Consider the following 18,124-nt stretch of genomic DNA (forward strand, 5'->3'; position numbering starts at 1 on the left):
ATCCGAACCCTAAACATCATCCTAACTTTCACCCTAACCCTAACCCTAACCCTCACCCTAACCCTAAACCTAACCCTCACCCTCATGCTCAGCCAAAGACTATGCCTAAGCCTAAACCTAACCCTAAACCTAATCTTAACACTCACCCTAACCCTAAACCTAACACTAACCCTAACTCTAACCCTAAACCTCACCCTCACCTTAACCCTAACTCTAACCCTAACCCTAAACCTAAACCTCATCCTAACCCTAAACCTCACACACACCCTAACACTTACCCTAATCCTAATTCTATCACTAAGCCTAACCCTCATCCACACCCTAACCCTCACCCTAACCCTAAATCTAACACTAACCCTAACCCTAACCCTCAGCCTCAGCCTCACCCTAAGCCTAACTCTAACCCTAAAACTCAACCTCACACTAAACCTAACCCTAAATCTAACACTAAACCTCACCCTAAACCTATCCCTAAAACTCACCCTCACCCTAGCCCTCACCCTAACCCTAATCCTAACTCTAAAGCTCATCCAAACCCTCTCCATAACCCTAATCCTAGCCCTCACCCTAAATCTAACCCTCAAACTCTCCCTCACCCTCAGCCTAATACCTAAGCCTAAACCTAACCCTCACCCTAACCCTCACACTCACCCTCACCCTAACCCTAACCCTAAACCTAACCCTATCCCTAAACCTCAACCTAACCCTCACCTTCACCCTCAGCCTAACCCTAAGCCAAACCCTAACTCTAACCCTAACCATAACCGTAACTGTAACCCTAAACCTAACACTAACCCTAAACCTAAACCAAACCCTAACCCTAAAACTAACCATAATCCTCAGTCTCACCCTCACCCTAACCCAAATCCTAACCCTAACCCCGACCCTAACCCTAAGCCTAACCCAAACACTAACCCTAACCCTCACACTCACCCTCACCCTAAACCTAAACCTAATCCTCACCCTAACCTTAACCCTCACCTTAACCCTCACCCTAACCCTAACTCTAACCCTAAACCTCACCCTAACCCTAACCCACACGCTCACCCTCTCCCTCATTGTAACCCTAAGCCTAACCCTAACCCTAAACCTAACCCTCACACTAACTCTAACGCTTAACCTCACCCTAACCCTCAACCTAACCCTAACCCTTATGCTCACAATAACCCTAACACTTACCCTCACCCTAACCCTAACCCTCACATCACCCTCACCCCCAGCTTAATCCTAAGCATAACCCTAACCCTAACCCTACCCCTCACACTCACCCTAATGCTTACCATAATACTAATCATAACCCTAAGCCTAACCCTCACCCTCACCCTAACCCTCACGCTAACCATAATTCTAACACTAACCCTAAACCTAACCCTCATCCTCAGCTTCACCCTAACCCTAACTCTAACCCTAAACCTCAACCTCAACCTAAACCTAACCCTAAACCTAACCCTTTACCTCACCCTAAGCCTAACCCTAAATCTCACCCTCATCCTAACCCTCACCCTAACCCTAATCATTACCGTAATGCTCATCCTAACCCTCCCCTAACCCTAACCCTAACCCCCACCCTAATCCTCACCCCAACCTCAACCTCAGCCTAACCCTAAGCCTAACCCTAAACCTGACCCTAACTCTAAATCTAACGCTATACCTCAGCATCATCCTCACCCTAACCCAAACCCTAAACAAAACACTCACCCTAACCCTAAGCCTAACCCTAACATAACCATAACCCTCACACTCACCCTCACCCTAAACCTAACCCTAAACCTAACCTAAACCCTCAATCTAACCCTCACCCTATCCCTAACTCTAACATTAACCTTAACCCTAAACCTCACCCTCAACCTCACCCTAACCCTACATCTATCCCTAACCCTAAGACTGAACCTCACCCTAAGCCTAACCCTAACCCTCACCCTCACCCTCACCTTAACCGTAACCCTAATCTTAACCCTAAAAATAACCCTAACACTATCCCTAACCCTCACCCTAACCATAAACCTCACCCTAACCCTAAACCTCACCATAACACTTACCCTCACTCTAACACTAACACTAACCCTAACAATAACCCTCACACTAAACCTAACACTAACCCTAATACTGAACCTCACCCTAACCCTAACCCAAATCCTCACAATCACCGTAGCCCTCACCCTAACCCTAATTCTAACCCTCACCCTCACCCTACCCCTAACCCTCATCCTCACACTAAACCTCATACTGACCCTAACCCTAATCCTCAATCTAACACTCACCCTAACTCTAACCCTAACCCTTACCCTAACCCTAAACCGAACATAAACGCTAACCCTTATCTTAACCCTCACACTCAGCCTAAACCATATCTTTACCCTTAGCATATTCCTTACCCTAAACCTCACCCTAAACCTAAACCTCATCCTAACCCTCACCTTAACCATAAACCTAACCATCCCCCTAACCCTAACCCTCACCCTCAACCTCACGCTCAGCCTATCCCTAAGCATAAGCCTAAGCCTATCCCTCACCCTCACACTCACCCTCACAGTAACTCTAACCCTAAACCAAACAAAAAACTAATCCTAAGCCTAAACCTAACCGTAACCCTACCCAAATCCTAACACTCACCCTCAACCTAGGTCTGATCGTAACCCTAACCCTTACCCTAATGCTAACCCTCACCCTTACAGTAACCTTAACCCTCATCCTAACCTCACCCTAACCCAAAACCCTAAACCTAAACCTCACCCTACACCGAAACCTAATCCTCACCCTAACACTAAACCTCACCCTAATCCTCACCTTAACCCTAACTCTACCTCTAAGCCTCACTCTAACCCTAACCCTCACGCTCACCCTCTCCCTCAGTGTAACCCTAAGCCTAACCCTAACCCTAACCCTCACAATAACTCTAAAGCTTACCCTCACCATAACCCTCAACCTAACCCTAAACCTCACACACACCCTAACCATTACCCTAATCCTAATCCTATCACTAAGCCTAAATCTCACCCACACCGTAAACCTCACCCTAACCCTAACTCTAACACGAACCCTAACCCTAACCCTCACCTTCACCCTCAGCCTCACCCTAACCCTAAATCTAACCCTAAACCTCAACCTCACCCTAACCCTAACCCTAAAACTCACCCTCACATTAGACCTCACCCTAACCCTAATCCTAAACCTAATGCTCATCCAAACCCTCCCCATAACCCTAAACCTAGCCATCACCCTAACCCTAACCCTCAACCTCATCCTCACCCTCAGCCTAAATCTAAGCCTAAACCTAACCCTCACACTAACCCTCATAGTCACCCTCACCATAACCCTAATCCTAAACCTAACCCTATCCCTAAACCTAAACCACACCCTAAACATAACAGTAACCTTAACCCTAAACCTCACCCTAACCATAACTCTAACCCTAAACCTCACCCACACCCTAACCCTAACCCTAAACCGCAACCTAACCCTATACCTAACCCTCACCCGCACCCTCACCCTCACTGTAACTCTAACCCTAACCCTAAAAATAACACTAACCCTAACCCTAACTATCACCCTAACCCTAATCCTCACCCCCACCCTCAGCCTCAGCCTAACCCTAAGCCTAAGACTAAACCTCACCCTAACCCTCACACTCACCCTCACCCTAAACCTAATCCTAAACCTAGCTCTATCCATAAACCTCAACCTAAACCTCACCCTCACCCTAACCCTAACACTAACCCTAACCCTAAACCGCAACCTAACCCTCCTCCTCACTCTAAATCTAACCCTAATCCTCACACTCACCCTCAACCTAAACCTAACCCTAACGCTAAACCTCACCCTAAACCTCACCCAAACTGTAGCCCTCACCCGCACCCTCAACCTCACAGTGACCCTAACTCTCACCATAAAATTAACACTAACCCTAACCATAACCATAACCATAACAATAACCATAACCCTCGCCCTCAGACTCACCCTCACCAATAACTTAACCCTAACCATAACATTAACAATAACCCTAACCCTAATCCTCACCCCCAAACTCACCCTCAGCCTAACCCTAAACCTAAATGTAAACCTAACCATAACCATAACCCTCACTGTAACCCTAACCCTAACCCTAACCCTAAACCTAACCCTAATCCCTCAGCCTAACCCTCCCCCTAAACAAACCCCAACCCTAAACCTCACGCTAACCCTAAGCCTAACCCTATCCTAACCCTCAACCTCATCGTAACCTTAACTCTAAACCTAACCCTAACAATAACCCTAACCCTAATCCTAAACCTCACCCTAACCATAACCCTCACCCTAAACTAAACTCTCACCCTAACACTAAACCTCACCGCAACACTAACCCTAACCCTAACACTAACCCACACACTAACACTAACCGTAACCCTAACCAGAAACCTCAACTTAACCCTCACCCTCACCCTAACACTAACATTAACCCTAATCCTAACAATAACACTAACCCTAACCCGAAACATCACCCTCACCTTAGTCCTCACCCACACCCTCTCTCTCAGCCTAACTCTAAGCCTAAGCCTAAGTCTCAACCTAAACTTCACACTCACCCTCACCCTAACTCTAATCCTAAACCTAACCCTATTCCTAAACCTCAACTTAACCCTCACCTTCACCCTAACCCTAACACTAACCCTAACCCTAAACCTCACCCTAACCCTAACCCTAATAGTAACACTAACACTAACCCTAAATCTAACCCTCACACTAAGCCTCCCCCTAACACTATATCTAACCCTATACCTCACCCTCACCCTAACCCTAATCCTAACCCTTAACCCCACCCTTAACCTAACCCTAACCCTCACCGGCACCCTCACCCTCACCGTAACTCTAACCCTAACCCTAACAATAACACTAACCCTAACCCTCACCCTAACCCTAACACTGACCCTCACCCTCCCCTCAGACTAACCCTAAGCCTGACCCTAAACCTGAACCTAACCCTCACACTCATGCTAACCCTTACCCTAATCCTAATCCTAACCCTAAGCCAAACCGTCATTCTCATCCTAACCCTCACCCTAACCCTAACTCTAACACTAACACTAACGCTAACTCGCACCCTCAGCCTCACCCTAAACCTAACTCTAACATTAAACCTCACCTTTACCCTAACCCTAACCCTAAACCTCACCCTAACCCTCCCCTTACCCTAACTCTAACACTAAACCTCACACTCACCCTCACCCTAACCCTAACACTAACACTAAACCTCACGCTAAACCTCATCCTAAATGTAGCACTCACCCGCACCCTCAACCTTACTGAAACTCTAACCCTAATCCTAACAATAACACTAACCCTAACAATAACCCTAACCCTAACGATAATCCTCACCCTCAGCCTCACCCTCACCACTAACTTAACCCTAAGCATTACAGTAACAAAAACCCTAACTCTAACCCTGATCCTCACCACCACCCTCACCCTCAGGCTAACCCTAAACCTAAGCCTAACCCTAATCCTCAGCCTCACCCTCAGCCTAACCCAAACCCTAACCCTAACCCTCACCCTAACCCTAAGCCTAACCCTAACCTTAACCCTAACCCTCACACTAACCCTAACCCTAATCCTAATCCTAAATTTAACCCTATCCCTAACCCTAACCCTCAAAGTCAGCCTCAACCTAGCCCTCACCCTAACCCTAATCCTAACCCTAAACCTCATCCTAACCCTCACCCAAACCCTAACCCTAACCCTCACCCTAACCCTAAACCTAACCCTAACACTAATCCTTACTCTAACCCTAAACCTCACCCTCACCCTAACCCTAACTCTTACCCTAACCCTAAACCTAAACCTCATCCTAACCCTAACCCTCACACACACCCTAACCATTACCCTAATCCTAATCCTATCACTAAGCCTAACCCTCACCCACACCCTAACCCTCAACCTAACCCTAACTCTAACACTAACTTTAACCCTCAGCCTCACCCTAACCCTAACTCTAAACCTAAACGTCAACCTCACCCTAAACCTAAGCCTAAACCTAACGCTAAACTTCACCCTAACACTAACCCTAAAACTCACCCTCACATTAGCCATCACCCTAACCCTAAACCTAACCCTAAAGCTCATCGAAACACTCCCCATAACCCTAACCCTAGCCTCCCAACCTAACCCTAACCCTCAACCTCACCCTCACCCTCAGCCTAACCCTAAGCCTAAACCTAACCCTCACCCTAACCCTCACACTCACCCTCACCCTAACCATAATCCTAAACCATATCCTATCCCTAAAACTCACCCTCACCATAAACCTAACACTAACCCTAACCCTAAACCTCACCCTAACCCTAACTCTAACCCTAAACCTCAGCCACACCCTAACACAAAACCTAACCCTAAACCGCACCCTAACCCTAACCCTAAACCGCACCCACGTCCTCACCCTCACTGTAACTCTAACCCAACCCTAACAATAACACTAACCCCAACCCTAACCATCACCCTAACCCTAATCTTCACCCCCACCCTCAGCCTCAGCCTAACCCTAAGCCTAAGACTAACCCTCACCCTAACCCTCACACTCACCCTCACCCTAAACCTAATCCTAAACCTAGCCCTATCCATAAACCTCAACCTAAACCTCAACCTCACCATAACCCTAACATTAATCCTAACCCTAAACCTCTACCTAAACCTCCCCCTAACCCTAACTCTAACCCAAACCTCACACTCACCCTCAACCTAAACTTAACCCTAACGCTAAACCTCACCCTAAACCTCACCTTAACTGTAGCCCTCACTCGCACCCTCAACCTCACCGTGACCCTAACCCAAACCCTAAAATTAACACTAAACCTAACCCTCACCCTCAGCCTCACCCTCACCTATAACTTAACCCTAACCATAACGTTAACAATAACCCTAACCCTAATCCTCACCCCCAAACTCACCCTCAGCCTAACACTAGACCTAAGTGTAACCTTAACCCTAACCATAACCCTCACTGTAACCCTAACCCTAACCCTAAACCTAAACCTAACCCTTATCTTCAGCCTCACTCTCACCCTAACCAAACCCCAACCCTAACCCTCACACTAACCCTCAGCCTAAGCCTAACCCTAACGCTCAACCTCACCGTAACCTTAACCCTAAACCTAACCCTAACAATAACCCTATCCCTAATCCTAAACCTCACCCTAACCATAATCCTCACCGTAAACCAAACTTTCACCCTAACACTTAACCTCACCCTAACACTAACCCTAACCCTAACACTAACCCTTACACTAACCCTAACCGTTACCCTAACCCTAAACCTCAAGTAACCCTCACCCTCACCCTAACCCTAACACTAACCCTAACCCTAAAAATAACACTAACCCTAACTTGAATCATCACTCTCACCTTAGTCCTCAACCCCACCCTCTCCCTGATCCTAACCCTAAGCCTAAGCCTAACCCTCACCCTAACCCTCACACTCACCCTCACCCTAACACTAATCCTAAACCTAACCCTATCCCTAAACCTCAACTTAACCCTCACCCTCACCCTAACCCTAACAGTAACACTAACGCTAACCCTAAACCTAACCCTCACACTAAGCCTCCCCCTAACACTATATCTAACCCTAAACCTCACCCTCACCCTAAACCTAACCCTTAACCCCACCTTAAAACTAACCCTAAACCTCACCTGCACCCTCACTCTCACCGTAACACTAACCCTAACCCTAACAATAACACTAACCCCAACCCTCACCCTAACCCTAACACTCACACTCACCCTCACCCTCAGACTAAACCTAAGCCTAACCCTAACCCTGACACTAACCCTAACACTCACTCTAACCCTTACCCTAATCCTAATCCTAACCCTAAGTCTAACCCTCACTCTCATACTAACCCTCACCCTAAACCTAACTCTAACATTAACCCTAACGATAACCCTCACCCTCAGCCTCACACTAACCCTAACTCTAACCCTAAACCTCACATTCACCCTGACCCTAACCCTAAACCACACCCTAAACCTAACAATAAACCTCATCCTCACTCTAGCCCGCACCCTAACACTAATCCTAAACCTAAACCTCATCTTATCCCTCACCCTCACACTAACCCTAACCCTCACTCTCACCCTAACCCTAAACCAAACACTAAAGCTCAACCTAACCCTAACCCTCACCCTCAACATAACTCTTAACCTAACCCTCACCCTAACCCTAAACTTAACCCTCACCCCCACCCTCACCCTCACCGTAACTCTAACCCTAACCCTAACAATAACACTAACTCTAACCCTAACCATCACCCTAACCCTAATCCTCAACCGCACCCTCATCCTCAGCCTAACCCTAAGCCTAAGCCTAACACTCACCCTAACCCTCACACTCACCCTCAACCTAACCCTAATCCTAAAGCTAGCCCTATCCCTAAACCTCAACCTAAACCTCACCCTCACCCTAACCCTAACACTAACCCTAAACTTCACCCTAACCCTCCCCATAACCCTAACACTAACCCTAAACCTCACACTCACCCTCACCCTAACCCTAACCCCAACACTAAACCTCACACTAAACCTCACTCTAACCATAACCCTCACCGCACTCTCAACCTCACCCTAACTCTAACACTAACCCTAAGATAACACTAACCCTAACCATTACCCTAACCCTAATCCTCACCCCCACCCTCACCCTCAGCATAACCCTAACCCTAAGCCTAACCCTAAACCTAACCCTCACATACCCTAACCCTAACCGTAACCCTAAATCTCAACCTAACCCTCACCATAACCTTGACCCTAACACAAACCCTAACCCTTACCCTTGACCTTCCCTCCCCCTAACCGTAAATATAATCCTAAAACTCACACTCAGCCTTATCTATATCCTAACCCTAACCCTCCCCCTAAACCTAACCCTCACCCTCACTGTGACCCTAACACATGTCCTAACCGTCACCCTAACCCTAACCCTAAACCTCACCCAAACACTAATCCTAACCCTCACACTCACCCTAGCCCTCACCCAAACCCTAATTCTAACCCCAATTCTCATCCTAACCCTCACCCTAACACTTACATTAACATTCACCCTAATCCTAAGCCAAACCCTAACCCTCAACCTAACCCTAACCCTCAACCTCACTGTAACCCTAAACCTAACCATCACCCTAACCCTAAATTTAACCCGAACCCTAACTCTCACCCTAACTCTACCCATAACTCTCATCCTAACCCTAAGCCTCACCCTCACCCTCACACTAAGCTTAACCCTAAGCCTAACCCTAACCCTAACCCTAACCCTCACACTAATCCTAACACACACCCTAATCCTAATCCTAACACTAAGCCTTACCCTCAACCTCACCCTAACCCTCACCGTAACGCTTACTCTAACACTAACCCTAAACCTAACCCTCACCCTCAGCCTCACCCTAACCCTAACTCTAACCCTAAACCTCACGCTCACCCTAAACCTAACCCTAAACCTCACCCTAACCCTAACCCTTAACCTCACCCTCACCCTAGCCCTCACCCTAACCCTAATCCTAACCCTAACCCTCATCGGAACGCTCAACCTAACAGTAACCCTAACCCTCACCCTCACCCTCAACCTAACCCTAACCCAAAACCTAACCGTAACTCTCAACCTAACCCTAAACCTCATCCTCAATGTAACCCTTACCCTAACACTCACCCTAACCCTAAACTTAACCTGAATCCTAACTCTCACCCTAACCCTAACCCTAAACCTCACACTCACCCTAACCCTAACCCTAATACTAATGCTAACACTAACCCTAACCCTCACCCTCACTCTCACCCTCACCTTAAGCCTAAACCTAAAATTAATCCTAACCCTAACCCTAACCCTAAACCTCACCCTCACCATAAAACTCACGGTAACCCTAACACTAATCCTCAATCTAACCCTCATCCTCACCCTCACCCTAGCCCTCACCCTAAACTTAACCCTCATCCTCACCCTAAACCTCACATTAACCCTAACACTAATCCTCAATCTAACCCTCAGCCTAACTCTCACCTTTACCCTTACCGTCACCACACCCTAACCCTCACCCTAACCCTACCCCTCACCCTGACCCTAACCCTACCCCTAAACCTCACCCTCACCCTAACCCTCACTCTAACCCTAACCCTAACATTAAACCTCACCCTATCCCTAACCCTAACCCTCACCCTCAACCACATGTTCAGCCTAATCCTAAGCCTAAGCTTAACCCTTACCCTAAACCTCACACTCACCCTAGCCTTCACCCTCAGACTTACCCTAACCCTAACTCTAACCCTAAAACTCACCCTCATCCTAACCCTAACCCTAAACCTAACCCTAAACCTCAGCCTAACCCAAACCCTAAACCTTACCCTCAGGCTAGCCCTCACCCTAAACCTAATCCTAAAACTAACCCTCATCCTAACCATCACCCTAACACTAACCCGAACCCGAACCCTCATGCTCACCCTAATCCTAAACCTAACCCGAACACTCAACCAAATCCTAACCCTCACCCTCACTGTAACCGTTACCCTAATCCTCACCCTAAACCTAAAATTAACCCGAACCCTCACTCTCAGCCTAACCCTAAGCTTAAGCCTAACCCTAACTCTAACACTAAGCCTAAACCTAATTCTCAACCTCATCCTCAATCTAACTCTAACTCTAACCCTAAACCTCACTCTCACGCTAACCCTAACTCTAACCCTATCCCAAACACTAAAACTCACCCTAAACCTAACCCGAACCCTCACCCTCATTGTAAATCTAACCCTAACCCTAACAATAACCCTAACCCTAACCCTCACCCTAACCATAATCCTCACCCTAATATTAACCCTCACCCTAACTCTTACCCTCACCCTAACACTAACCCTAACCCTAACACTAACCCTCACAATAACCCTAACCCTCATCCTAATCCTAAACCTCAACCTAACCCTAACCCTAACTCTAACCCTCACCCTCACCCTAGCCCTCACCCTAACCCTAACCCTAACGCTCATCCTCACCCTAAACCTCACACTAACCCTAACCCTAACCCCAAACCTCAATCTAAACCTAACCCTAACAGTCACCCTTATCTTATATCTCACCCTCAGCCTAAACCTCAACTTTACCCTTACCATCATCCTCACCCTAACGCTAAAACTCATCCTAACCCTCACCATAACCTTAAACCTAACCATCACCCTAACCCTAACCCTCACCCTCAACCTCATGCTTAGCTTAACCCTAAGCCTTAACCTTATTCTAATGCTCACCCTCAACCTAGCCCTCACCCTAATCCTAATCCTAAGCCTATCCCTCATCCTAACCCTCACCCTAACCCTAACCCTAAAAATCACCCTAACCCTAATCCTCACCCCCACCCTCATCCTCCACATAACCCTAATCCTAAACTTAACCCTAACACTAACCCTCACATACCCTCACGCTAACCCTAATCCTAACCCTAACCCTAAACCTAAACCTCAACCTAACCCTCACCCTAACCTTAACCCTAACACTGACCATAACCATAAGCCTCGACCTAACCCTCCGCCTAACCCTAAATCTAACCCTAAAACTCACCCTCACCCTAACCCAAATCCTAACCCTAACCCTGAACCTAACCTAACCATCACCCTCACTGTAACGCTCACCCTGATCCTAACCCTCACCCTAACCGTCACACTAACCCTAAATCTCACCTGAATACTAACCCTAACCCTCCCCCTCCCCCTAGCCCTCACCCTAACCCTAAACCTAACCCTAATGCTCAAGCTAAACCTCACCCTAACCTTAACATTAACCCTGACCCTAAACGTAAGCCTAACACTAATCCTCAACCTAACCCTAACCCTCACGCTCACCATAACCATAACCCTCACCCGAACCCTAAACTTAAACCGAACCCTAACTTTCACCCTAATCCGACCCCTAACTCTCACCTTAACCCTATCCCTCACCCTCACCCTCACCCTTAGCCTAACCATAAGCTAACCCTAACCCTAACCCTAACCCTCACACTCACGCTAACCTGTACCCTAATCCTAATCCTAACACCTAGCCTAAACCTCACCCTCACTCTAACCCTCACTGTAACCCTAAATCTAACACTCACCCTAACCCTAACCCTCACCCTCAGCCTCACCCTAACCTTAACTCTAACCCTAAACCTGACCCTCACACTAACCCTAACCCTAAACCTCACCCTCACCCTAGCTCTCACCCTAACCCTTATCCTAAACCTAACCCTCATCCTAACCCTCACCTTCACCCTCACTTTCACCCTAACCCTAACCCTAACCCTAACCCTAACCCTCAACCTAACCCTAACCCTAACTCTCACCCTAACCCTAAACCTAAACCTCACCCTCACCCTAACCCTCACACTCACCCTCACCTTCAGCCTAACACTAAGCCTAAAACTAACCCTAACCCTAACCCTCACACTCACCCAAAAACTAACCCTAATCCTAATCCTAACACTAACCCTAAACCTCACCCTCACCCTAACCCTCACCTTAAGCCTAACCCTAACATTAATCCTAATCCTAACCCTAAACCTCACACTTACCCTCACCCTTACCTGAATCCTAATCCTAACACTAAGCCTAACACTCATTCTCATCCTAACCCTCACTGTAACCATAACTCTAAAACTAACCCTAACACTAACCCTCACCCTCTGCCTCACCCTAACCCTAACGCTAAACCTAACCCTACACCTCACCCTAACCCAAACCCTAAACCTCACCCTAACCCTAGCCCTCACCCTAACCATAAAACTAACCCTCATCCTAACCCTCAGAATAACAATAACCCTAACCCTCACCTTCACCCTCACCCTAACCCTAAACCTAACCCTAAGCCTCCACCTAACCCCAACACTCACCCTCACTGTAACAGTTACCCTTACCCTAACCCTAAAATTAACCCGAACCCTAACTCTCACCCTAACCCTAACCCTAACCCTCACCCTAACCCTAACCCTCAACCTAACCCTCACCCTCAACCTAACCCTAAGCCTAAACCTATCCCTAACCCTACCCTCATCCTATCCCTCACCCTAACCTAACCCTCATCCTATACCTAACCCTCACCCTTACCCTCACCCTCACCCTCACCGTAACTCTAACCCTAACCCTTACAATAACACTAAACCTAACCCTAAGCCTAACCCTCAACCTAAACCTCAACCTAAACCTCACCCTCACCCTAACCCTAACACTAACCCTAACCCTAACCCTCCCCCTAAACCTAACTCTAACCCTATACCTCACATTCACCCTAACCCTAATCCTTACCCTAACCCTAAACCTCAACCTACACCTAACCCTGATTCTCACTCTTACCCTCACCCTCACCCTCATCGTAACTCTAACCCTAAACCTAACAATAACACTAAATCTAACCCTAAACCTAACCCTTACACTAATCCTACCCCTAACCCTAACACTCAGCCTCAACCTAACTGCAAACTTAATCATAACCATAACACTAACAAGAATTCTAACCCTAACCCTAATCCTAACCCTCACCCTCACCCTAAAACTCATCCTTTCCCTAACCCTCAACCTAACCTTAACCCTGACCCTCACCATAACCCTAAGCCACATCCTAACCCTCACCCTCACCCTAACCCTAACCCTAAACCTCACCCTAACACTAACCACAACCCTCACCTTCACCCTAGCCCTCACGCTAACCCTAATCCTAACCCTAATCCTCAACCTAACATTGACCCTAACCCTAACCCTAACACTCAACCTAACCCTAATCCTAACCCTCAACCTCAACCTAACCCTAACTCTCACCCTTACTATAACCCGAACCCAAAACCTCACCCAAACCCTAAACTTAAACCTCATCCTAAACCTCACCCTAACCCTAACCGTAACCCTCACACTAACCCGCACCCTAACCCTAACTGTAACCCTAAACGACACCCTCACCCTCACCCTTATCCAAACCATAACCCTAAACCTCACCCTCAACCTAACCCTCAACCTCACCCTCACCGTAACTCTAACCCTAAACCTAACAATAACACTAACACTAAACCTAACCCTAACCCTCACCTTCACCATAAACTTAACCCTAACCCAAACCCTCAGCCTAACCTTAACCCTAACCCTAATCCTAAACCTCACCCTAACCCTAACCCTAACCCTAACCCTCACCCTCACCGTAACAGTAACCTAACCCTAAACGAAACAATATCCCTAACTCTAACCCTAACCCTCACCCAAATCATAACCCTCACCCTAAAATTAACCCTCACCCTAACACTTAACCTCACCATAACACTAACACTAACCCTAACACTAACGCTCACACTAACCCTAACCGTAAACCTAGACATCACCTTAACCCTAACCCTCACCCTCAACCTCAAGCTCAGCATAAACCTAAGCCTAAGCCTAACCCTTACTGTAAGCCTCACCCTCACCCTAGCCCTCAACCTAACCCTAACACTAACCATCACCAAACCCTAATCCTCACCCCCAACCTCACCCTCAGCCTAACCCTAATCCTAAGCCTAACCCTAACCCTCACCCTCAGAAACCCTCACCCTTACCCTAATTCTAACCCTAACCCTAACCCTAAACCTCAACCTAACCCTCCCCCTAACCTTATCACTAACACTAACCCTAACGCTAACCCTCGACCTAACCTTCCCCCAACACTAAATCTAACCCGAAAACTCACCCTCACCCTAGCCCAAATCCTAACCCTAAACCTCACCCTTACCCTAACCCTCACCCTCATTGTAACCCTAACCCTCATCCTAACCGTCACCCTAACCCGAACCCTAACCCTAAACCTCACCCAAACACTCGACCTAACCCTACAACTAACCCTAAATCTAACCTTAAATCTCCCCCATATCCTAACCCTAATCCTAAGCCTAACCCTAAAGCTCACCCTAACCCTAACCCTCACCCTCACCTTCACCCTGACCATAACTCTAACCCTAACCCTAACAATAACACTAATCCTAACCCTAAACCTAACCCTAACCCTAACCCTAATCCTAACACTCACCCTCACCCTAAACATAATCTTAAACCTAATCCTCAACCTCACCCTAACCCTCAACCACACTGTAACCATAACACTCATCCTAACCTTAAACCTAACCCTAACCCTAACCCTAAACCATACCCTAACACTAACTCTAACACTCACCCTTACCCTAGCCCTCACCATAACCCTAATCCTAACCCTAACCCTCACCCTAAACTCAACGCTCACCCTCACCCTCACACTCAGCCTAACCCTAAACCTAAGCCTAACCCTAACCCTAACCATCACACTCACCCTAAATTTACCCTAATCCTAATCCTAAGCCTAAGCCAAAGCCTAACCCTCACCATCACCCTCACCCTAACCCTAACCATCACCCTAACCCTAACTCTAACACTAACCCTAACCCTAACCCTCAACCTCAGCCTCACGCTTACCCTAACACTAAAAATAAACCTCAACCTCATCCTAACTCTAAAATTAACCCTAAACCTAAACCTCACCCTAACCCTAACCAAAAACCTCACCCTCAACCTAGCCTTCACCCTAACCTTAATCCTAACCCTAACCCTCATACTACCCCTCCCCATAACCCTAACCCTAAAACTCACCTTCAACCTAACCCTCACCCTAACCTTAACCCTAACACTAACCCTAACATTAACGCTCGACCAAGCCCTCCAACTAAACCTAAATCTACCACTAAACCTCACCTTCACCCTAATCCTAAACCTAAGCCTAACCCTAAACCTCACCCTAACCCTAACCCTAATCCTCACCCTCACTCTCACCATAACTCTAACCCTAACCCTAACAATAACACTAATCCTAAACTTAAACCTAACCCTAACTCTAACCCTAATCCTAACTCTCACCCTCACCCTAACCATAATCTTAAACCTAACCATCAACGTAACCCTAAACCTCACCCTCACCTTAACCCTAACCTCATCCTAACGCTAACCCAAACCCTAACCCTAAATCTAAACCTTACCCTAACACTAACCGTAACCCTCACCTCACCTAGCCTTCACCCTCACCATAAACCTAACCCTAACCCTCACCCTAACCCTAAACTTAACTGAACCCTAGCTCTCACCCTAACACTAACCCTCACCCTAACCCTAACCCTCTCCCTCACCCTCACTCTCAGCCTAACATTAAGCCTAAGCCTAACCCTAACCCTAACCCTCACACTCACCCAAACCCTTCCACTAATGCTAATCTTAACCCTAAGCCTAACCCTCACCCTCACCCTCACCCTCACACTAACCCTCACCCTAACCCTAACTCTAACACTAACCATAAACCTAACCCTCAACCTCAGCCTCAACCTTAACGTAACTCTAACCCTAAACCTCACCCTCACCGTAACCCTAACTCTAAACCTAACCCTAACACTAAACCTCACCCTAAACCTAACCCTCACCCTCACAGTAACTGTAACCCTAACCCTAACCCTAACAATAACCCTAAACCTAACCCTAACCCTAACCCTAACCCTAATCCTAACTCTCACCCTCACCCTAACCATAATCTTAAACCTAACCATCAACGTAACCCTAAACCTCACCCTCACCGTAACCCTAACCCTCATCCTAACCCTAACCCAAACCCTAACCCTAAATCTAAACCTTACCCTAACACTAACCCTAACCCTCACCTCACCTAGCCTTCACCCTCACCCTAAACCTAAACCTAACCCTCACCCTAACCCTAAACTTAACTGAACCCTAGCTCTCAACCTAACACTAACCCTCACCCTAACCCTAACCCTCACCCTCACCCTCACTCTCAGCCTAATCCTAAGCCTAAGCCTAACCCTAACCCTAACCCTCACACTCACCCAAACCCTTACACTAATGCTAATCCTAACCCTAATCCTAACCCTCACCCTCACCCTCACCCTAACCCTAACCCTCACCCTAACCCTAACTCTAACACTAAACATAAACCTAACCCTCAACCTCAGCCTCAACCTTAACCTAACTCTAACCCTAAACCTCACCCTCACCGTAACCCTAACTCTAAACCTAACCCTAACACTAAACCTCACCCTAAACCTAACCCTCACCCTCACAGTAACTGTAACCCTAACATTAACCCTAACAATAACCCTAAACCTAACCCTAAATCTCACCCTAACCATAACCCTCACCCTAACATTAACCCTCACCTTAACACTTACCTTCACCCTAACACTAACCCTAACCCTAACACTAAATCTCACACTACCCTAATCCTCACCCTAATCCTAAATCTCACCCTAACCCTAACCTTAAATCTAACTCTCACCCTCACCCTAGCCCTCACCCTAACCCTAATTCTAACCCACACCCTCACACTCACCCTAAACCTCATCCTCACCCTAAACCTCACACTAACCCGAACCCTAACCCTAATCCTCAATCTAACCCTCACCCTAAACCTAACCCTAACCATAAACCTAACCTTAACCCTCATCCATATCTTAACCCTCAAACTCAGCCTAAAACTCACGTTTACCCTTACCATCATCCTCACCCTAACCCTCACCCTAACCATAAACCTCATCCTAACCCTCACCCTAACCTTAAACCTAAACATGGCCCTAACCTGAAACCTCACCCTCAACATCATGCTTAGCCTAACCCTAAGCCTAAACCTAACACTTTCTCTAAATTTCACCCTCACCCTAGCCCTCACCCTAACCCTAATCCTAACCCTAACCCTCATCCTAACTCTCACCCTAACCCTAAACCTAACCGTCACCCTAACCCTAATCCTCACCCCACCCTCACGCTCAGCATAACCCTAACTCTAAGCCTAACTGTAACCCTAACCCTCACATACCCTAAACCTAACGCTAATCCTAAGCCTACCCCTAAACATTAACCTAACCATCACCCTAACCTTAACCCTAACACTAATCCTAATCCTAACCCTCGACTGAACCCACCCCCTAACCCTAAATCTAACCCTAAAACTCACGATCACCCTAACCCAAATCCTAACCATAACCCTCAATCTAACTCTAACCCTCACCCTCACTATAACGCTCACTCTCATCCTAACCATCACCCTAAGCTTAATCCTAACCCTAAACCTCACCCAAACACTAACCCTAACCTTCATAGCCTT

Source organism: Dipodomys merriami, unplaced genomic scaffold, assembly GCF_024711535.1.
Source record: "Dipodomys merriami isolate MVZ:Mamm:240054 unplaced genomic scaffold, mDipMer1.0.p SCAF_117, whole genome shotgun sequence".
Taxonomy (NCBI): Eukaryota; Metazoa; Chordata; class Mammalia; order Rodentia; family Heteromyidae; genus Dipodomys; species Dipodomys merriami.